The 21271-nt window shown below is 44.9% G+C and overlaps 1 long non-coding RNA gene across 1 annotated transcript in view; it reads left to right on the top strand.

Annotated features, from left to right (window-relative positions):
- Positions 1-21271, top strand: part of LOC142072335 (uncharacterized) — a 107338-nt gene that overhangs the window by 28827 nt on the left and 57240 nt on the right. Inside the window, exon 2 of the long non-coding RNA XR_012668727.1 lies at positions 1219-1325. This is a non-coding gene — a long non-coding RNA (uncharacterized LOC142072335). The remainder of the gene's footprint in view (positions 1-1218; positions 1326-21271) is intronic.

Below are 21271 nucleotides of genomic sequence, written 5' to 3'. Positions count from 1 at the left end.
TTGGGGGGGGGACCCAGAGAGACAAAAGATTCCCGCCTTGTGCCAAAGCCATATAAGGGGGTGGAACAGAACAAGGGAGGCAGCCGTCATGAGGAATCCCCTAGCTACCACCTGAACTGGAACAAGAGCTGTACCAGGGGACAGGATCGTGCCCAGACTAGGAAGGTGTCCAGTCTGTGAAAGAAACTTATTGAAACATCTCTAAGAGTGAGATTAAATCTGTATTCAGTTTTTATTACTGTTCTAGACTTGGGAGTTTTATTTTATTTTGCTTGGTAATTCACTTTGTTCTGTCTGTTACTACTTGGAACCACTTAAATCCTACTTTCTGTATTTAATAAAATCTGTTTTTACTTATTATTTAACCCAGAGTATTTATTTATTACTTGGGGAGGGGTGATCATGGAGAGAGGGGCAAACAGCTGTGCATATCTCTCTATCAGTGTTATAGAGGTGAACAATTTGAGTTTACCCTTCATAAGCTTTATACAGGGTAAAATGGATTTATTTAGGGTTTGGGTCCCATTGGGAGTTGGGCATCTGAATGTCAAAGACAGGAACACTTCTGCAAGCTGCTTTCAGTTAAGCCTACAGCTGTTAGGGGACGTGGTTCAGACCTGGGTCTGGGTTTGCAGCAGGCTAGCGGGTCTGGATCAAACCAGGCAGGGCACTGAAGTCCTAAGCTGGCTGGTCAGGAAAGCAGGAGCAGTAGTAGCCTTGGCACATCATGTGGCAGCTCCCAGGGGGTTTCTGTGATCCAACCCATCACAGCAGTATTGACCCAGTTTTGGTCAAGGCAGAAGACAGAGGTGGGGGGGTTAGTCCTAAAGTTATTGCTCATTCAAATGTGATGTGAAGTGAAAAAAATCAGTTTGCTCTAGTATTACATATGGTATTTTTGCAGAATAGTCCAAATAAAGACAGTAAGGGGCATTTCAGTAAGTATACATTTATAAGTAGAGCAGAGGTTTGTTTGTCACTGAAACAAATTCCAAGATAAAAAAATCTGATATCTTCCATAAGAAGTCAGTCTTTGTTACCTCATCTGTGGTGGGGAAGTAGTATGCTATGCATTCCGACTCAAAGAGCACGGTTGAAAAAAAATTGCCTGCCTGTTGCAACTAGAGCTCTGAGTTTCCACCCTGCAGGTGCAGTATAGAATGGTGACTTCAAGGAGTTGGTTAGAATTTCTAAACTTTTTGTTCTCCTTTTTGGCAGGCCCACAAAGATGAACAATTTCTGGCTGCCACCTGATGTGACATCCCTTCTTATGCTTTGCTGCCATGTCCATCTCACTGCTGCACAGCACTGGAGACTAAAGACAGGTCAGTCTTTTCCTCCGCCAGATATTGTTTCACTTTTTTTTTTTCTTTCTGTTCCTTGGATCATGGGCGCATTTGCATGACTTGATTGGAACGTTCACATCGTTGTGGGCCTGACTCTCGGATCTGTGCCAGTGCAATGCCACAGAGGCAGTTCTGAATGGACAAAACTAAGAGAGCAAGGTGGAGAATCAGATCCAGTTTCACTAGGTGGTGCTGCAGAGTAGATTTGTGTTGGGTTAGTGCAAACCATAACCCTTAGTTATGGTTCAAGGGGGGTGGTTATCTTTGATTTAGCTGTTTTATGTGACTGTTAACCTAAAATGGTTTGGATAGTAGTCCTCTCTTCTTGGCCGCATACCCATTGGTATAAGTACTTTCTGATGTGTGATTTGAGGGTGGATGAAACAAGGCAGAAAATGTGAAAGAAGACTTAAAATCAACTTCTGAGGATCTCTTCATTTGGTCACAGAAAGAAGAAAGCACCCAGGGCTTGGGGCTGAGATGAGTTACAGGTTTTAGGAACTAACATGTTCTCGACAGACAGACAGGGTGTCATTCCCCAGAGCCTTGCACCTTGTGGCATCATTTTACAACTGTGAAAAGTGAACATAAAGAGCTACCAAATCAAAGTGGCAGCGTTTCACATCATTCTGGCAGAGGTGTAAATTATGACACCATGTACAATTCCGTGGAGAACAATTTGTCCAGACTGTAAACGGAACGGAGTAAACTCTTAAACTAGGAAATGGCACAATGTGTGTGATGTGCTGGCCTAATTTGGCTCCAGCAATGTGGCCTGGTGGATGAAGCACTGGATTGGGACTCAGGAGACCTGGGTTCTATTGCTGGCCCTGCCAATGGCCTGCTAGGTGACCTTGGGCAAGTAATTTCTTCTCCGTGCCTCAGTTTCCTGTGTAAAATGGGGATAATTATACTAACCTCTGCTGTAAAATGCTTTGAGATGAACTGATGAAAAGTGTTATATAACTAATAAAAAGCTAGCTAATGTTGTTGGTAGTAGTGGTAATAGTAATATATATGTATTAACCAGAGGATTTTGATATTCCCAGAAAACCTGGCACATTCTAAGTTGAAATACCTTGGTCTGGAATGCTGTATCTTTAATTCTTTTTCTTTTCAACTCTTTGCCAATTATGATTATTTAAAGTTCAGCATTCCTTGTGAACATCTGGTTTTTATTAACAAAAGGTAATGTATGTTCTATGACAGGTTTCAGAGTAACAGCCGTGTTAGTCTGTATTCGCAAAAAGAAAAGGAGTACTTGTGGCACCTTAGAGACTAACCAATTTATTTGAGCATGAGCTTTCGTGAGCTACAGCTCACTTCATCAGATGCATACCGTGGAAACTGTAGCAGACTTTATATATACACAGAGAATATGAAACAATACCTCCTCCCACCCCACTGTCCTGCTGGTAATAGCTTTTCTAAAGAGATCATCAGGTGGGCCAGACATGAAGGTCGCTATCTTAAAACAAAAAAACTTCAAATCCAGACTCCAGCGAGAAACTGCTGAATTGGAATTCATTTGCAAATTGGATCTATTAATTTAGGCTTAAATAGAGACTGGGAGTGGCTAAGTCATTATGCAAGGTAGCCTGTTTCCTCTTGTTTTTTCCTACCCCCCCCCCCCCAGATGTTCTGGTTTAACTTGGATTTAAACTTGGAGAGTGGTCAGTTTAGATGAGCTATTACCAGCAGGAGAGTGAGTTTGTGTGTGTATGGGGGTGGGGGGGATGTGAGAAAACCTGGATTTATGCGGGAAATAGCCCGACTTGATTATGTAAAGAGTTGTCACTTTGGATGGGCTAACACCAGCAGGAGAGTGAATTTGTGTGGGGGGGTGGAGGGTGAGAAAACCTGGATTTGTGCTGGAAATGGCCCAACTGATGATCACTTCAGATAAGCTATTACCAGCAGGACAGTGAGGTGGGAGGAGGTATTGTTTCATATTCTCTGTGTATATATAAAGTCTGCTACAGTTTCCACGGTATGCATCTGATGAAGTGAGCTGTAGCTCACGAAAGCTCATGCTCAAATAAATTGGTTAGTCTCTAAGGTGCCACAAGTACTCCTTTTCTTTTTATGTTCTATGAGAAAATTGTAAACCAGCCTTACAATGTTATCAAAATATATTTCCTTGGGTACAAAATCTGCTTTCCGGTGATGAGTTTTTTTTCAATATCATCATCATCGTCAACACCACAATGTCAAACAAACAAAATTACTACCCTGGGAACAGTAGTATGAAAAATTTTGCATGGCTACGTTAAATCCAGGAGAAATACAATGCAAATTGGTAGCAATGGGTTGTATTTGCTAAATGACTATATAGAATAAGATTATGAGAAACACCCAGTATAGGCCAATTCCACTCATGCTACTGTTCAGTGGTGGGTGTGAAGACTCCAGCAACATGCATGCTGGGATGTTACAGTAAGCAGGAATTTTGTAATTGTGGTGGGGAAGGGTTTCAGCTTCACAGAGCTGAAAAAAAGGCAAAATAAATTGCTGATGTGCTGAAATGCCTCCTGTTTGTTTATTTAGGACACTTTACTTATTTTTTTTTAATAAAGAAGATTTGTAGACCATCTTCCAACTGAATGTGATACATTCCAAGACGTAGTTTTAATAATGACCATTTTAAGCCATGTATTATAAACATTGGGGACGGATAACAGGCAGGTGTGCTATTAAATAGCTATAAATTGCCTTGAATTGAAAGCCTTTTTTTTTTTTCTTGGATCAAGAGAGAATCGACCCAAACTAGCTAGTCCCTTAGCATTTCATGCCATAGTTATGTTTGTTTTGTTGCCAAGGTAATTCTGCTATACTATGTCAACTCTGCATCTTTCTGTTGCATTATTGCAGCTGTAACAACTAAGAAGTGCAGCTAGTAAATTAAGGTTGTCAATCATATGAGCAAAAAGGGTATTTAAGAGGTTTCATGTCCATTTCCAGTATACCAGGGGACTAAGTCAGAAGAATAATTCCAAGCTCTAAGTGATGTTTTTTCTGCTTGGTCCTCGTTACTCGTATTCATACAGGAAGTTCTGAAGCTGTATGGGAAATACTTTGTGGCCAAAAGGAATTAAAAACTTTTCAGAGCTTTCTCCAGCTATTCATAGATTCCCAGCCTAGAAGGAACCATTATAATCATCTAGTCTGACCTCCTGTATAACGCAGGCCATAGAACTCCCTCAAAATAATTCATAGAGCATATCTTTTAGAAAAACTTCCAATTTTGACGTAAATATTGCAGGTGATAGATAATCCACCATGACTCCTGGTAAATTGTTGCAATGGTTAATTAACCTCTCTGTTAAAAATGTATGCCTTATTTCTAGTTTGAATTTGTCTAGCTTCAACTTCCAGCCATTGGGTCATATTTTACCTTTCTCTGCTAGACTGAAGAGACCATTATCAAAGGTTTGCTCTCCATGTAGGTACTTGTACACTGTAATCAAGTCACCCCTTAACTTTCTCTTTGTTAAGCTAAATATCTGAACTCCTTGAGTCTATGAGGCATGCTTTCTAATATTTTAAACATTCTTAGTGGCTGTTCGCTGAACCCTCTCCAATTTACTAATGTTGTCCTTGAACTGTGGACATCAGGCCTGGATGCAATATTCCAGCAGCAGTCGCACCAGTGCTAAATACAGAGGTAAAATAACCTCTCTCCTTCTACTTGAGATTCCTTTGTTCATACATCCAAGAATCACATTAGCCCTTTTAGCCACAGCATTGAACTGGGAGATCATGTTCAGCTGATTATCCGTCATGGCTCCCAAATCTTTTTCAGTAACTGCTTCCCAAATAGGCCTCCATCCTGTAAGTATGGCCTATATTCTTTGTTCCTAGATGTGTGCAATTATATTTAGCCATATTTAAACACACATTGTTTGCTTATGCCCAACTTACAAAATGATCTGAAATGGTTGATATCCATGACCTGTCCTGGTCATTATTTACCACTCCCCAATTTTTGGGTCACCTGCAAACTTTACCAGTGTGATTTTTATGTTTTCTTCCAGGTCATTGAGAAAAATGTTAAATAGATTAGAATCAAGAACCAAACCTTGTGGGACCCCAATAGGAACACACCCTTTTGATGTTTATTCTCCATGCATCAATTAGCCAGCTTTTAATCCATTTCATGTGTGCCACATTAATTTGATATCATTCTAGTTTTTAATCAGTGTTGTATAGTAGGTCAAATGCCTTACAGAAGTCTAAGTATATTACATCAATATTACCTTTATCAAACAAACTTGATGTCTCATAAAAAAAAAGTTAGTTTGACAGGATCTATTTTCTGTAGGCCCATGATCATTGGCAAGAGTTATAATTCCCTCCTTTAATTCTTTACTAATCAAGTGCTGTATCAGCCACTCAATTATCTTACCTTGGACAGATGAAAGACTGATCGGATTATAATTACCTGGGTCATTCCGTTTACCCTTTTAAAATATTGGCACAACACTAGTTTTCTTCCAATTTCCTAGAACTTCCCCGGTGTTCTAAGGCTGATCGAAAATCAGCATTAATAGTCCAGCGAGTGCCCATACTAGTGTTTCCACCTCCACTAGCCAAACATTTTTCATGTCTTCTTTGGCCTGTAACTTATATTTCTGTAGAGTTTTCAAATGGAATAAATACAGAAAAATAAATACAGCAATTCAAAATGTCTGAACACTAAGCAAACGTCCACAGAAAGCATTTTATGCTGGGATAAGTTGGGGAAAAGGGTGGAGAACCATTTTCAAGCCTGGGTGCCAAAACTATAACAAAAGTATCCAAATACCCTTTTTAGGCAACTTCTAGACCCTTTTTAGGCAATTTCTAGATCCAGATATAGGACAGTGTCTCCTAACTTGGTTGTGCTTCTTCGAAAGCTGGGCTTTTCATCTTTTGTGTAGAAATTTCACCAAACATAGTAAATTTAATATCTCAAAAACCACAAACGTTATTCCAATTTGTCCAATGTACAAGGAAAAAGAGCAGACTTCAGGGAGCTGTTTAACAGGTAACTGGTTGATAAATGTTATCTGACATATAGTGGTTAAATATATAGAGATGTTTTGCGTATACCAATAAATGTCAAGAATAGTAAATCCAGGACAATCAGCAAGTTATCTCAAGTGCCTATACACAAATGCAAGAGGCCTGGGAAACAAGCAGGGAGAACTGGAAGTCCTGGTACAGTCAAGGAATTATGATGTGATTGGAATAACAGAGACTTGGTGGGATAGCTCACATGACTGGAGTACTGTCATGGATGGATGTAAACTGTTCAGGAAGGACAGGCAGGACAGAAAAGGTGTGGGAGTTGCATTGTATGTAAGAGAGCAGTATGACTGCTCAGAGCTCTGGTATGAAACTGCAGAAAAACCTGAATGTCTCTGGATTAAGTTTAGAAGCGTGAGCAACAAGGGTGATGTCGTGGTGGGAGTCTGCTATAGACCACCGGATCAGGGGGATGAGGTGGACGAGGCTTTCTTCTGGCACCTAACAGAAGTTACTAGATCGCAGGCTCTGGTTCTTATGGGAGACTTCAATCACCCTGATATCTGCTGGGAGAGCAATACAGTGGTGCACAGTCAATCCAGGAAGTTTTTGGAAAGTGTAGGGGACAATTTCCTGGTGCAAGTGCTGGAGGAACCAACTAGGGGCAGAGCTCTTCTTGACCTGCTGCTCACAAACCGTGAAGAATTAGTAGGGGAAGCAAAAATGGATGGGAACCTGGGAGGTAGTGACCATGAGATGGTAGAGTTCAGGATCCTGACACAAGGAAGAAAGGAGAGCAACAGAATACGGACCCTGGCAGGATCCCCTGGGAGAATAACATGAGGCGGAAAGAAGTCCAGGAGAGCTGGCTGTATTTTATGTAACCCTTCTGCCAGGCCAAGTTGATAGCAGCAAGGGCCGGGTTCAGTACACAGGGGTTCCCTCTCATTAAAGCAAATGCAAAACTGGCTCGAGACCCCACCCAGTGAGCTGGGAAAATCTTACACACCCCCTGGGCGCCTCACGGAGGCAATACTTCCCCTCTCGCAAGCACGGCGTCTCGGTGTAGTAGAGAATCTTTAATAACATGAGGTAAACAACATCAGCTTTAAATTGGGGAAACGTTTCCCCAATTTAATGCTGATGTTGTTTACCTCATGTTATTAAAGATTCTCTACTACACCGAGACGCCGTGCTTGCGAGAGGGGAAGTATTGCCTCCGTGAGGCGCCCAGGGGGTGTGTAAGATTTTCCCAGCTCACTGGGTGGGGTCTCGAGCCAGTTTTGCATTTGCTTTAATGAGAGGGAACCCCTGTGTACTGAACCCGGCCCTTGCTGCTATCAACTTGGCCTGGCAGAAGGGTTACATTTTTGGGGGCTCGTCCGGGATCGAGACTGGGTCAGTACCCCTCGCAAGCACATCTTAGGTGAGTCATTAAATTGGGAAAACCCAGAATCTGGTTGTTGGTGTTTTGATCTGTTATATTTGGGAAAGAAATTACAGTTTGTATAATGGCCCTACATTTGCTAGAGGATTGGTGCAGGGGGATGAATATTAACCCTAGGAACTGTGTCCTGGTGACCAGGGTGCCGGAGGCATTCGATGAAGGCTCAATAGAGCCTGCCTTAAGGGCATCCACTGAGTACCTGAGTAAGTGTAAAATGCGTGGGCGCATGTTTGTGAGGGAGGACGGAGATTTTGCTGTACTGTGTGAGCTGCCGTCGGCTGTGGACCCTCTACAGGTTCCAGGCACGATAGCAGTGGAAGATGGTGAGTGGAAGGTAATAACTACTGGGAGCCAGCCCTCACCGGCTCCTGCATCTGAAGTGGAGTTTTTAAAGAAAATGTCAGCCTTTTTGGGGAAAGAGGGGAAGACCTTGGCTGATATGCCGGGTCTGTTGGGCCTTGACCCAGGAGTCCCAACCCGGGAGGCTGCTCCATCACCTGATGAGTGGGTGAAGGCTTTGGGGCAAGCATTAGAGAAGGTTGTGCCACCCCACCCTGAGTCAAGCCCCTATCGTAAACTGAGGTTGTTTTCTGGGGGTCCCACCCCAATACCTGGGGAGGAAGCATTTGAACCCTGGCTGGAACACACCACTGAAATGCTGCAGGAATGGGCAGTACCTGATGCTGAAAAGAGAAGGCAACTAGTAGAGTGCCTCAGGGGGCCAGCCCTAGATGTGATTCGCACCCTGAAGCTCAGTAACCCTGGGGTCAAGGTAAAGGACTGCCTAGAGGCCCTTGATCATGCCTTTGGGAGAACCGAGGGCTCAGAGGATGTTTATTGCAAGTTCCTCAATGCCAGGCAACAAAAGGGAGAGAAAGTTTCTGCCTACATACAGAGGTTGGAGAAATTATTACAGAGAGCCATCATGAGGGGAGCAGTAGCGGTTGAGCAAATGGACCGGACTAGATTGGCTCAGATTGTGAGGGGAATTCAATATCAGAACCCAATCCTTCTCCACCTTCGATTAAGGGAGCGCCAAGACAATCCACCGGGTTACTCTCGACTGATAAAAGAGGTCCGAGAGGAGGAAGAGAGGCAGGCAGCTGGTGAGGTTTGGGAGGTTCAGCCACCCCAGGCAACTGCCACAACATCCATACGAACGCCCAAGGCGCTGATGGTGAATCCTCAAGAGGAACTTACCCAACGAGTGCAGGTCCTGACACAGAAAGTGGCTGAACTAGAGAATACTATCAATTCAGCAAAGACTTCAGCATACAAGGAACCCCCTGTTACCACGGTCCAGAAGACTACATTTAGAACCTCTGCCCCACCCCGGCAACACGGGAAAGGGCAATCCTTCTTCTGCTACCGGTGTGGCCAGGATGGGCACATTGCTGCCAGGTGTCAGAATGCAGAGAATCCCCCGCTAGTATACCAAAAGCTGAGGACCACCTGGGGAAAGTTGGGAAACGGCCCCAGGGCCTGGGAAGGGAGCCGCCTAGGCCTGCAGAGTTAGGAGGCTCCCCTGCGAAGAACCATGCCACCCGAATCCCACCAGGATTGATAGGACCTCGAGCTGAGGTCACTGTAAAGGTTGAAGGGACAGAATGTAGAGCAGTGCTTGACACGGGATCCCAAGTGACTATCATATTCCAGTCTTTCTACCAGCAGATGCTTATGCATCTGCCTATACAGCCCTTGACAGGGCTTGGCCTGTGTGGTCTCAGCATGGATGAATACCCGTATCAGGGGTATGTCATTGTACACCTGGAATTCCCAGAAGAGATCGCTGGGGTAAGACAGATGGTGGACACTGCAGCTTTAATATGCCCTGACCCTAAAGGTGTCTCTGATGTGTCCGTGCTGATAGGGACCAACTCCAGCCTCTTTAAGGTACTTGCAGATTACTGCAGACAGCGAGCAGGGGACCAATACCTGAATACCTTAGTGATACACACACATTGTGCCGCAGCCTACAGAAAAATTGAGGACGCAAAAAGAGTGATGCCTGATTTGCCGGTGGGAGCACTGAGGTACGCAGGCCCGGTCCCCTTAGTGGTGCCTGCAATGACAGAAAAGGAGGTGATTGTCATGAGTACCTGCCTGAAAGGCAATAAGAGAACATTAGCAGTGGTAGAGCAGCCGACCGAGGGAGGGCTCCCTGAAGGAGTGCTGGTTCTTAGTGGAGTCATAACCCTACCTGCTGAAGCCCAGGAAGAGGTGACTATACTGATTGCTAATGGAACAAGTCGTGATATTTTTGTGAGGCGAGGACAAAAGATAGCAGACCTCTTTGAGCCCGAGTCAATTGTAACCCCCCCAGTGTGAAACGCAAGTTCCGACGATAGACCCAGCAAAGTTTGACTTTGGAGATTCACCAGTGTCTGAGGAGTGGAAAGATCGCCTGAGGAAGAAACTTTGTGAAAGACCCAAGGTGTTCTCACTGCATGAGTGGGATGTGGGATGTGCAAAAGGAGTAGAACACAATATCAGACTACATGACTCTCGACCTTTTAGGGAGAGATCTAGGAAGATTGCTCTCTCTGACATGGAAGATGTGCGACATCATCTTCAGGAGCTGGCTGCGAATGGCATCATTACAGAGTCCCGCAGCCCATACGCCTCGCCCATTGTGGTAGTCCGTAAAAAGAATGGGAAAATCCGGATGTGTATTGACTACCGCACCCTAAACAGCCGTACTGTGGTCGACCAGTACACTATGCCTCGAGTGCAAGATGCCTTAGACTGTTTGCTGGGATGCCAGTGGTTCTCTGTGTTGGATCTTCGAAGTGGGTACTACCAGATCCCTCTGGGAGAAGAAGATAAGGAGAAGACTGCCTTCATCTGCCCATTAGGGTTTTATCAGTTCGAACGCATGCCCCAAGGGATTTCTGGAGCACCTGCCACCTTTCAACGTCTCATGGAGAGAATTGTGGGAGACATGAATTTACTGCAAGTGTTAGTTTATTTGGATGACCTGATTGTGTTTGGAAGAACCTTAGAGGAGCATGAAGAAAGACTTCTTAAAGTTCTTGATAGGTTGGAGGATTATGGTCTGAAGCTTTCAATTGACAAATGCCAGTTCTGCAGAACCTCAGTGAAGTATGTGGGTCACATCGTATCCCAAGAGGGTGTGAGTACTGATCCTGATAAAATAGAAGCACTCACTACATGGCCACGTCCAAGTAACTATAGAGAACTCAAGACCTTTCTTGGATTTAGTGGCTACTACCGCAGGTTTGTGAAAAACTATGCAAATGAGATCAGCCCCTGAAGTTCTTTTCCACAACTTGCCACACCTCACCACCAGATGTCAGGGTGGAGCCTACCCTGTCTCTGCTTACATTTAAAGAATCCTTATTGAGGTTACAGGGACAAACCACCCTGATGTGTAGAAAGAATAGTAAATATGGCAAGCGACCAGCTTGGCTTAACAGTTAAATCCTTGCTGATCTTAAACACAAAAAAGAAGCTTACAAGAAGTGGAAGATTGGACAAATGGCCGGGGAAGAGTATTAAAATATTGGCCAGGCATACAGGAGTGAAATCAGGAAGGCCAAATCACACCTGAAGGTGCAGCTAGCAAGAGATGTTAAGAGTAACAAGGAGGGTTTCTTCAGGTATGTTAGCAACAATAAGAAAGTCAAGGAAAGTGTGGGCCCCTTACTGAATGAGGGAGGCAACCTTGTGACAGAGGATGCGGAAAAAGCTAATGTACTCAATGCTTTTTTTGCCTTTGTCTTCACAAACAAGGTCAGCTCCCAGACTACTACACTGGGCAGCACAGCATGGGGAGGAGGTGACCAGCCCTCTGTGGAGAAAGAAGTGGTTCAGGACTATTTAGAAAAGCTGGACGAGCACAAGTTCATGGGGCCAGATGTGCTGCATCCGAGAGTGCTAAAGGAGTTGGCAGATGTGATTGCAGAGCCATTGGCCATTATCTTTGAAAACTCATGGAGATCGGGGGAAGTCCCGGACGACTGGAAAAAGGCTAATGTAGTGCCCATCTTTAAAAAAGGGAAGACGGAGGATCCTGGGAACTACAGGCCAGTCAGCCTCACCTCAGTCCCTGGAAAAATCATGGAGCAGGTCCTCAAAGAATCAATTCTGAAGCACTTAGAGGAGAGGAAAGTGATCAGGAACAGTCAGCATGGATTCACCAAGGGCAAGTCATGCCTGACTAATCTAATTGCCTTCTATGACAAGATAACTGGCTCTGTGGATGAGGGGAAAGCAGTGGATGTGTTGTTCCTTGACTTTAGCAAAGCTTTTGACACGGTCTCCCACAGTATTCTTGCCAGTAAGTTAAAGTAGTATGGGCTGGATGAATGGACGATAAGAAATGGATAGAAAACTGGCTAGACTGTCAGGCTCAACGGGTAGTGATCAATGGCTCCATGTCTAGTTGGCAGCCGGTATCAAGTGGAGTGCCCCAAGGGTCGGTCCTGGGGCCGGTTTTGTTCAATATCTTCATTAATGATCTGGAGGATGGTGTGGATTGCACCCTCAGCAAGTTTGCAGATGACACTAAACTGGGAGGAGAGGTAGATACGCTGGAGGGTAGGGATAGGATACAGAGGGCCCTAGACAAATTAGAGGATTGGGCCAAAAGAAATCTGATGAGGTTCAACAAGGACAAGTGCAGAGTCTTTCACTTAGGACCAAAGAATCCCATGCACTGCTACAGACTAGGGACCGAATGGCTAGGCAGCAGTTCTGCAGAAAAGGACCTAGAGGTTACAGTGGATGAGAAGCTGGATATGAGTCAACAGTGTGCCCTTGTTGCTAAGAAGGATAACTGCATTTTGGGTTGTTTAAGTAGGGGCATTGCAAGCAGATGGAGGGACGTGATCGTTCCCCTCTATTCGACATTGGTGAGGCCTCATCTGGAGTAGTGTGTCCAGTTTTGGGGCCCACACTACAAGAAGGATGTGGAAAAATTGGAAAACGTCCAGCGGAGGGCAAGAAAAATGAGTAGGGTACTGGAACACATGAGTTATGAGGAGAGGCTGAGGGAACTGGGATTGTTTAGTCTGCGGAAGAGAAGAATGAGGGGGGATTTGATAGCTGCTTTCAACTACCTGAAAGGGGGTTCCAAAGAGGATGGATCTAGGCTGTTCTCAGTGGTAACAGATGACAGAACGAGGAGTAATGGTCTCAAGTTGCAGTGGAGGAAGTTTAGGTTGGATATTAGGAAAAACCTTTTCACTAGGACGGTGGTGAAACACGGGAATGCGTTACCTAGGGAGGTGGTGGAATCTCCTTCCTTAAAAGTTTTTAAGGTCAAGCTTGACAAAGCCCTGGCTGGGATGATTTCGTTGGGGATTGGTCCTGCTTTGAGCAGGGGGTTGGACTAGATGACCTCCTGAGGTCCCTTCCAACCCTGATATTCTATGATTCTATAAATGCATTATTTCTGAAAAATGCAGCTGTAAATCAATCATTTGGCACCATTTTTTCTGTACTTAATTTGCGCAAAGACATATTTGATTTTTGCTATGCTTTATCTTTTTATTGAGTGAAGAATTTGAAATAAGCAATGATTTTACTCAGTTTTTTTGAGTGGCTGAAAACTAATTTGAGTGACTGGAAAACGTCTACTGTGCTGAAAACCAGATTTAAAAAAAATCTGGAAATAAAAAATTTTTGGCTCTCTTTATTCCTGGTCCTAATGTTATGCTGCACAAGACAAAATAACTAGCAATAATTACAAATCAGAGGGGATGACCTAGGAATACAAGCTACCCATCAAAGTACCCACAGCTGTTGTGCTCCCGAACCAGTTTGAATCAATTTTATTTTGTTTCCATTTTCTTTTAACAGCCTTTTCCCTTACGTTAACAAAGCCTACTGGCTCCCAAGGTGAGATTAATACGTTTCTGGTGGGAGTTCAGTATTCTCCCAAGGAATAAAACAGACTTCAGAATTTAACAGAGGCAAAAGCATTTCACTTCAAAACATTCTTGTTTCCACTTGCTTACCTCCTACCTTTTGGTTATGATGCATTAAGCCCCAAATGATGAAGCAAGGGGGGTTCTGATTCGTTAACTCTAACTAAAAAACCCAAACACATAATATTAGAAAAACAGTCAGTACATTGTGTGAGTTGGAGGACTTTGCAAGTGGCCATGGCTAGTTTTAGTCATTGTTGGCAATTTACCTCCCTAAGGAGAAGAATTAGCTGTTTGTTTCAGACTGTGAAACTAATGGAGTTTTAATAAAAGTGGTTTAGCAGGCATGCATGCACCAAAAATTATTCTGAATTCTGTTTGCTTACTTTACGTAGAAAGCAGGCCGAACACATTTTTGGTCATTAACTTTTAAAACCTTTATCATGCCAACCTCCAACTTCCTGTGCATAGGTGTCCCCTCCCATATTTTGCAAGTAATGTGTGCACCATAAAACAAAGAGGACAGTCAGCAAGCTCATTAAGTTGAATATGCATGTTCATTTAGGGAGTAAATCTTAGTGGAGCATAGCTTGAGTAACCAGCCTGAGGGCCAAGGACTGAGAAGTTTGCACCTCTACAGGCCGCAAACAGCAGTGTTGTCACTCTGCATTTGCTACTGCAACATCAGGGCTGCCCAAGAACCTTTTTGGATTATGTCAGTTAGGCCCTTCCATGGCCCTAGTCACATTTGTAGATGGAGAGTGGATCAGGATTTGAGCTCAGTGCCTCTTATACACTTAGAAATTTGGCATTGTAACCACATTTTGACCCACCTGCCTCGTAACATACCACATGTCCACACTGAATTGATGCCAATGGTGCACAGGTGTTTACCCCACTATTTGGATTGCTCTTGATTTGAGCAAGTCTAACCACCATGGCATCCGTGGATGAAATGCTTGGTGTAGAGACTGGACACTGGCTTAGAAACTGCACATCCCAGTGCAATCCCAGAATGCCTTTCCTTTTGCTCATTCAACTTCTGAACCATAACACTGCATTAATGTCAGCTTTTGGCAATGAATAATAATCTTCGTGATCTCTGGAGTCTGTGTAAACCTAGAAGCGGGGATTATACATTCTATTCAGTGACTCAGAAATTTTATTCTCAGGCTATTTTCTTTTATCGGAAGAGCTGATAAGAAATACAATAAGCTGTGATACAGGCAAGAGCATAATAAGCAATCAGGCCCCCATGGAACCTTTGTTAGACCTAAAGGTATATCAAAACCTTATTCCCCCTGGATGGAGCAAGCAATTATAATACTCTGTGAAATAAATGACAGCTCTGCAAGCTCACATACTGGTTATGGGAAGGAAGTTATCTTACATGAAGATCAGAGGGCATTTTATAGGAGTACTTGTGTGAGTGAGGTGAGGTGGAGAAAGGGCACCATTACAAGTAAAGTTTAGAAATCTGGGAACAACAGTCTTCCTATTTGATGCCCCCATGAAAGACACATTAATAAGACAGAACAAAAATCAATGCAAATGGAACTGGAACCAGACACACATAGCACTTACAGAACCTGGATGTGCTTTGAGGATTTACTCCCTGCAGGTGGGGTAATAAGGTAGGCAGACTTGTAGCCTGGCACTGAGAGAAATATAGAACCTGTTAAGCTCAAGAACTACTCCAGCAATTTTGCATGAAGCTAGGATCTCTGTGGTTGACACCAAACATATAAATGAGTCCTTTCTTTGTTCAAGTCCCTGTTCTTGACCCTTAGACATGAGGTAGTGCCTTACTCTGTGACTTGAGTAGAACTAGTTGGAGAAGGCTGGTATTTCCTATGAGCATGAACTGCACTCTCAGCAAGTATAGTAATTTGTTGCCATGGGGTCGGGTTTTGCAACCTTTGCTCATGGGAGCGAACGTTCACACAAATAATCCCATTGAAGCCAAGGGGGCTACTTGTATTGAGGGAAGTGTTCAGCAGCAGGAAGGCACAACTATCTGGGAGATGCTATTTTTCTTTTAATTTGAAACTGATGTGTTGAAAGGAGTAAGAGAGATACAGACATGTGCAGGATACAGTGATGGTACAGAACATCTCTGTTGCTGTATTGTCGCAGTTCTGTGATTACAACAGAACACTGTTTGATGGCATTAATAACGCATCCTTTCCTGCAATGAGAGAGTATGTTCTACGGGCAGAAGGAAATGTCTGTAGGTGCTCTGTAGTCTTTTTGCAAATTTGGATGGTAGTACCAGATTGATAGTAGCCACGTTGGTAATTGAATCATTGAACTAGTACAGTATGGATAGTTGTGGTGCAAGTTTCCTTATTCCGCCTTCCAGTGTGGTTTAGCCCTAACCAAGGCAGATTGCCTGGAGAGGGTGGTTTACTCTTCATGCTTCTGTAATCTTTGGTCCCTACACTTAGGGAAATGGAGCCATCTGCGGTGGAGGTTATGCAGATACCTCTCTGTTAGGAACTGGTCTGATACTGACAACTCATCTCCCGTAGGCCACCGAAGATTTGATTTTTAGTAACTCCTAACCAGAGCTGCTGCTGTGTCAGTTCATAATTCATTATAATGTCCTCTGTGGACAGGAACAAGTCCTTCTAGATTACTATATTTAGCATTTTGACACAACAGTGATGAGCATTTTAAAACTATCCAATATTGAATTAGCCCATTAACCTAGAGGTGAGAGTCTGTTACTATACAGCTCTCCATTCAGTCCTTCAGTGAATCAGATTTATTTGCCTATGTAGTAGAGATACTCCCACAGTTTTACCCATTTTTTTTTTTTAGAACCAAACTGAAATGGAAACTCTTTAAAGGGAGGAGAAATGTTCGGTCAACTTGCTTTTCTTCTCATACACATTTGGGCTCCATGGAGTTGTGAAGACATGCCCCACAGCTCTTCTGCATAGCTGAAAATGCCTCTCCTCAATGGCAGAATCTTTGTAGTCACCTGCACAAACTTTTCCATAGCTCATTTTTCCATTCCATGGATTTTTCTGTAGGAATGGAGCACTTGCCCCCAGGGGATGATGTACCTAAGCCTTCACAACAGGATTGCACTCTGCTTGTGTAAGAGGACTGTTGCCCCCTTACTAACACTTAGTGGGGGTGTTTTAGTTGCTACCTCCCAATACTAAAAGGAGGAAGGGTGGATGGGAAATCAGGACCCTGAGTCTGACAGTCCCCAGGAACAATGGGGAGAAGCCAATGCTCCAGGTCAGCCTGAATGACAGGGCGGGCAGGCTAATCAGGGAGTCAGGAGGCCGGAGGGGTCCTGTCCTCCATGTGAGCTGGAATTGCCTGGGTCAGACAGAGTGGGGCTGAGCTGAGGAGAAAGCAGGGGCCCAAGCTGAGCTCGGGAGCAGAGCTGTGCCAGAGCCAGGGGGACCAGAAAAGCAGCCCAGAGAGAGCAGACCCTGTGCTGGGAGCAGAGCTGCAGCCCCAAAGCCAGAGGCAGAGCCCAGAGAGAGCAGACTTGCCCTAGGAGGAGAGCTGCAGCAACCAGAGCCAGAGGGGCCAGAAAAGCAGCCCAGGAAGCAGGTCAGTGCTGGGAGCAGAGTGACAGAAGCAGCCTGCAGAGCAGACCTGTGCTGGGAGGAGAGCTGTAGCAACCAGAGCCAGAGGGGCCAGAGAAGCAGCCCAGGGAGCTGGAGGCAGAGCAGCAGCCATGTTGAGGCAGAGTGGAGCTGGAGCTAAGGCAGAGTGGGGCTGGGGCTGGGGCTGGAGCAGTCCGGAGCCAGGTGCGGTGAGCAGCTGGGGAGAGCGAGAGGGACCTTTGGGCAGTGGGCCCAGCACAGGGAGATGCCTCAGCCAGGAGTCTCTGCAGGCCAGACTCGGAGGGGGATTGGTAACCCTGAGAGGGCGGGGGCAATGCTGGGAAGAAGGGCCCTGCCACCCAGAGCCTGAGAGCGTGTGGCCACCACCAGAGCGAGTGTCCAACCCACAGCATCCCTGCAGCACAGCCAGAGCCTGAGAAGGAGGCCTGGGACGTACAAGGAACAGACTGTGAACTGCCCTGACATTCCAGAGACTCTGTTTGTGATGTTCCCTGCCACAGAGCGGGGTGATGTTTCCTTTAACCTTTCCCATTTTTCCTTATTCTTTTTAAAATTAATTGTTGATTAAATTACTTGCATTTGCTTTAAATTGTATGTAATGATCAGTGGGTCAGAAAAGTGCCCAGTGCAGAGAGAGTACCCCGGAGTGGGGACACCCTTGCCCCTGTCCTCGGTGACCACAGCATGGTTGGGGGTTGAGCCCCCAGGAATCCTGGGCCCAGCCTTGTTTGGGTTATGAGGACTCTGCCAGCCAGGAGAGTGGAAGGGGAGTCCTCAAGGGCAGGGAGGCCTCTGGGTAAAAGTAGTGGGAGCGAGGACTCAGATCCTTTTGCTAGCCCACTTCACCGGGGTAGTGCAGAAGCCAGGAAAGTTTCCCACAATTGCGGGACTATTCCCCTGCTTACACTTGCATAAAACTGTTTAAATCACTTCATTACACAATGTTAGATGTCCTGTAGCTTGATCTATTTCTGTCCATGAGCTGTGAATTATTACAGGAGTCAGGTTAGGGCAAAACTTGAGTTATACCTTGAGCTAACACTGCGGTGAAAACATGCTCTTAGTATGTCATTTAGGCTTGGAGACTAAAAGTCTTTTGGGCTGGACTTCTTCCTGGTTTATGCTGATTTCTTCTGTGACAGAACTTCTGCTAACCCACTTCAAGGCATACTCACCCCAGAGGCAGAAAGTTTGTCTGGAGTGTGGTTTCAACAATGCAGAGAGGCTTCAGTTTTCCTTCTGCTAGGGACCTGGATGTGTAGTCCCTAAAGCTGGTGTTGCTGGCTTGGAAGGGAGCACAGCAAGAAAATGTGCTAATTTTTGGTATCTTTAAAGATGCTTTTGCTGTTGGAAACTTCAAAAGAACGCAGCAGAGCAGTGGCCCCTTCCGCCACTCCCAGGGTGAATCAAGATTCTAGTACATATTGTGCAGTTAACATGACATAAATGGAAGTTCTGTGCATGGACTGAGAGCAGTGTGTGCAAGAGATCCATAGTTTGGAGGAGACCAGATTCTTTCCCTTGGCTTGCAGGCGGGACTATTTTGATTTCTTGCTATTTATCTAATTATTGGAGAGACATGAAGTGCCAGTCTGGGAGAGGACATGCATTCTGCATTCCTACAGAAAATAGCAGTCCTACAACATAAGTTGTCACTGCAATAGCTGGGAATGCACTGGAGGACATTATGACAAAACAAAAATGAGTCCTGTTGCATGCTAAGAAGCTTATGGGAAGTTTCATGCTAACATAGGTTTTCTGGGTGGGACTATTTTTGTATCATGACACTCTTCTCTTACCTAGTTTTATCTAGTTTTTGCTCATTGGACGTTACTGAGAGGTACAGTTTTGGTAAAGACTGTTGGGCATTTGTATTAGTTTTCAAGCCCTTCTCTCCTGCCTATGCTCTAGAAAAAAGCTCACAGGACAGCTTTCCTTCTGCTCCTTGCACGCTGCAGGGATGTGTCAGCTGCAAGGGTGCTGCTAGCTTTCTCAGTCCCACTCTCTCCATGGGCGGGCGGAGTGCATTGCATCATGGCACACAATATTTGCTTTACAACAACATGTTATGAGACAGTGATGCTAATGTCTGCCAAACCAGCCACGTCTGAGAGGCGTCAGGGTTTGCTCTGCACTGCTCTCTCTGTCCTAGTTAAATCCATTGAGAAAGAGCTTTGGCACATTAGAAACTTTAACTGTGTTATTTCCTTTCCCTGTACTTCACTTGCAAGTCCACTATTGGGGCAAGGATGTTGAACTCTTCTTTGTATTTAAAAATAAAGCAGTACAGTGCTTCTCTTTGCTTGGAATTTCCAAGGCAAAATTGCAGCCGTCTTGGCTCCTAGTGGGAGCATAAATTTCTCATTGATTTGGAGATCTCTGTGTGTAGCCTCCACTGCATCAACCTTGATAGTGCTATGCTGGCAGTGTCCTGATCTCCAGTATGGCACGATTTGCTGCAGCTGAAGCTAACTAATGAGAGTTCCGCTCACTATGAAAAATCGTTTTACTTGCCAGGGTAAAACTTTTGCTTTAGGGGATTTAGGAGGATGGATTTAGGGGGTGGGATCTGAAGCGCTTGTGCAGGAAAGATTAGCCAGGCTGTAATCCAACTTGATTGCTGGCCAAAAAAAGGTGGTTAATGACTACAAGGCAAGTAGGCTGAGTTTGTAGGAAGTGAAATTATCTAAAATTACAGAGAAACGTGTTTTAAAATGGGAATTAACAAGTATTTGGCTTAGGCTTTAGCAATTTTTTTTTAAGTGAATCTATTGAATGGTGAAAAGTGTCAAGTGGACTGCTCTGGAGACTGAAATTCTCTATCTATAGAACAGGTACGCCATAGGCTGCAATGGTTATAGTTTGCCCACAGTACCCCATCAGCATGCCTGAGTCCTGATCTGGTGGGGCCACCTGCAGGGCTGATTTAGGAACCTAAGTTCCATTGGCTTTCAGAGAGAGAGAGAGAGGCTCTTAAATCACTTTTGATAATGGGAATTAGGCTCAAGTCATTTTGGCGCTTTTGACAGTTCTAGCCGTGGCTTTATATTCAAAGTTGCTCCAGTTTAACTAAAGATGTGATTTTTAAATTGGTGTACTTAAGCCAGTGAAAAAAACACTTGTAATTTGATAAAACCTGGCTGATATCAGATTAGCCCAATTCAAAAAGAAATCAAGTTAAGCTACACCAATATAAGCCAGGAAGAAACTGAACCGAGTGTTTTAAAGTTTCACCGGTTTAACTTTAAATCAGTTTTTGAGTATTGGGTATGTCTCCACTGCAGCTGGCAGTGTAATTTCAAGCACGGGTGGAGGTACCCAGGCTAGCTTTGATTGAACTAACATGCTAATAATAGCAGTGGGGCAGTCCAGGAGGTAGCATGAGCTAGCTGCCTGGATCTGTGCCGAGGGTCTTGGACAGGATTGTACTTGGCTGGCTAGGCCATCCTGCTGTCTGCTCCACTGCAGCCACAGCACTATCTTTAGTGCACTAGCTGGATCAGAGCGAGTGCATGTACATCTAGTTGAGCTGGGAATTACACCTCCAGCTGCAGGGTAGACACGCTCCTTGACCAGGCCTATGTCTTCATGAGTGTTCAGTGTTTGTGTTTTAGCAAAGACTACCAAGAGGGACAGAGCCATAACCAGCGCAGGGTGAGCGGGGCAGCCACCCAGGGTGCAAAGGCACAGGGGTGGAAAAATGGGGCCGCATGGGGGGAACATATGGGTCATGTGCCCCCCTCCCCAGATGTCTGCCTTCCATTTAGCACAGACGTTTTCAAACTGGGGTGTATGCCCAGGAGCTGATGGATTGGAAAGTGATACGAGCAGCTGGGCCCACTCGGGCCCTTGGCTCTCTCTGCTGTGGGAGCCTGCTGGCTGCCCAGGAGCTCCCCCTACCCTGCTGCCCAAACTGGACACTCCCCAGGCAGGCCAGGTGGCACTCTTGCCTCTCCCCCGAAGAAGCCCAGTACTGGCTGGCAATGC

This window comes from Caretta caretta, chromosome 6, assembly GCF_965140235.1.
Source record: "Caretta caretta isolate rCarCar2 chromosome 6, rCarCar1.hap1, whole genome shotgun sequence".
Taxonomy (NCBI): domain Eukaryota; kingdom Metazoa; phylum Chordata; order Testudines; family Cheloniidae; genus Caretta; species Caretta caretta.
Note: the sequence above shows the minus strand (reverse complement) of the source record. Positions and strands in the feature narration are given on the sequence as shown.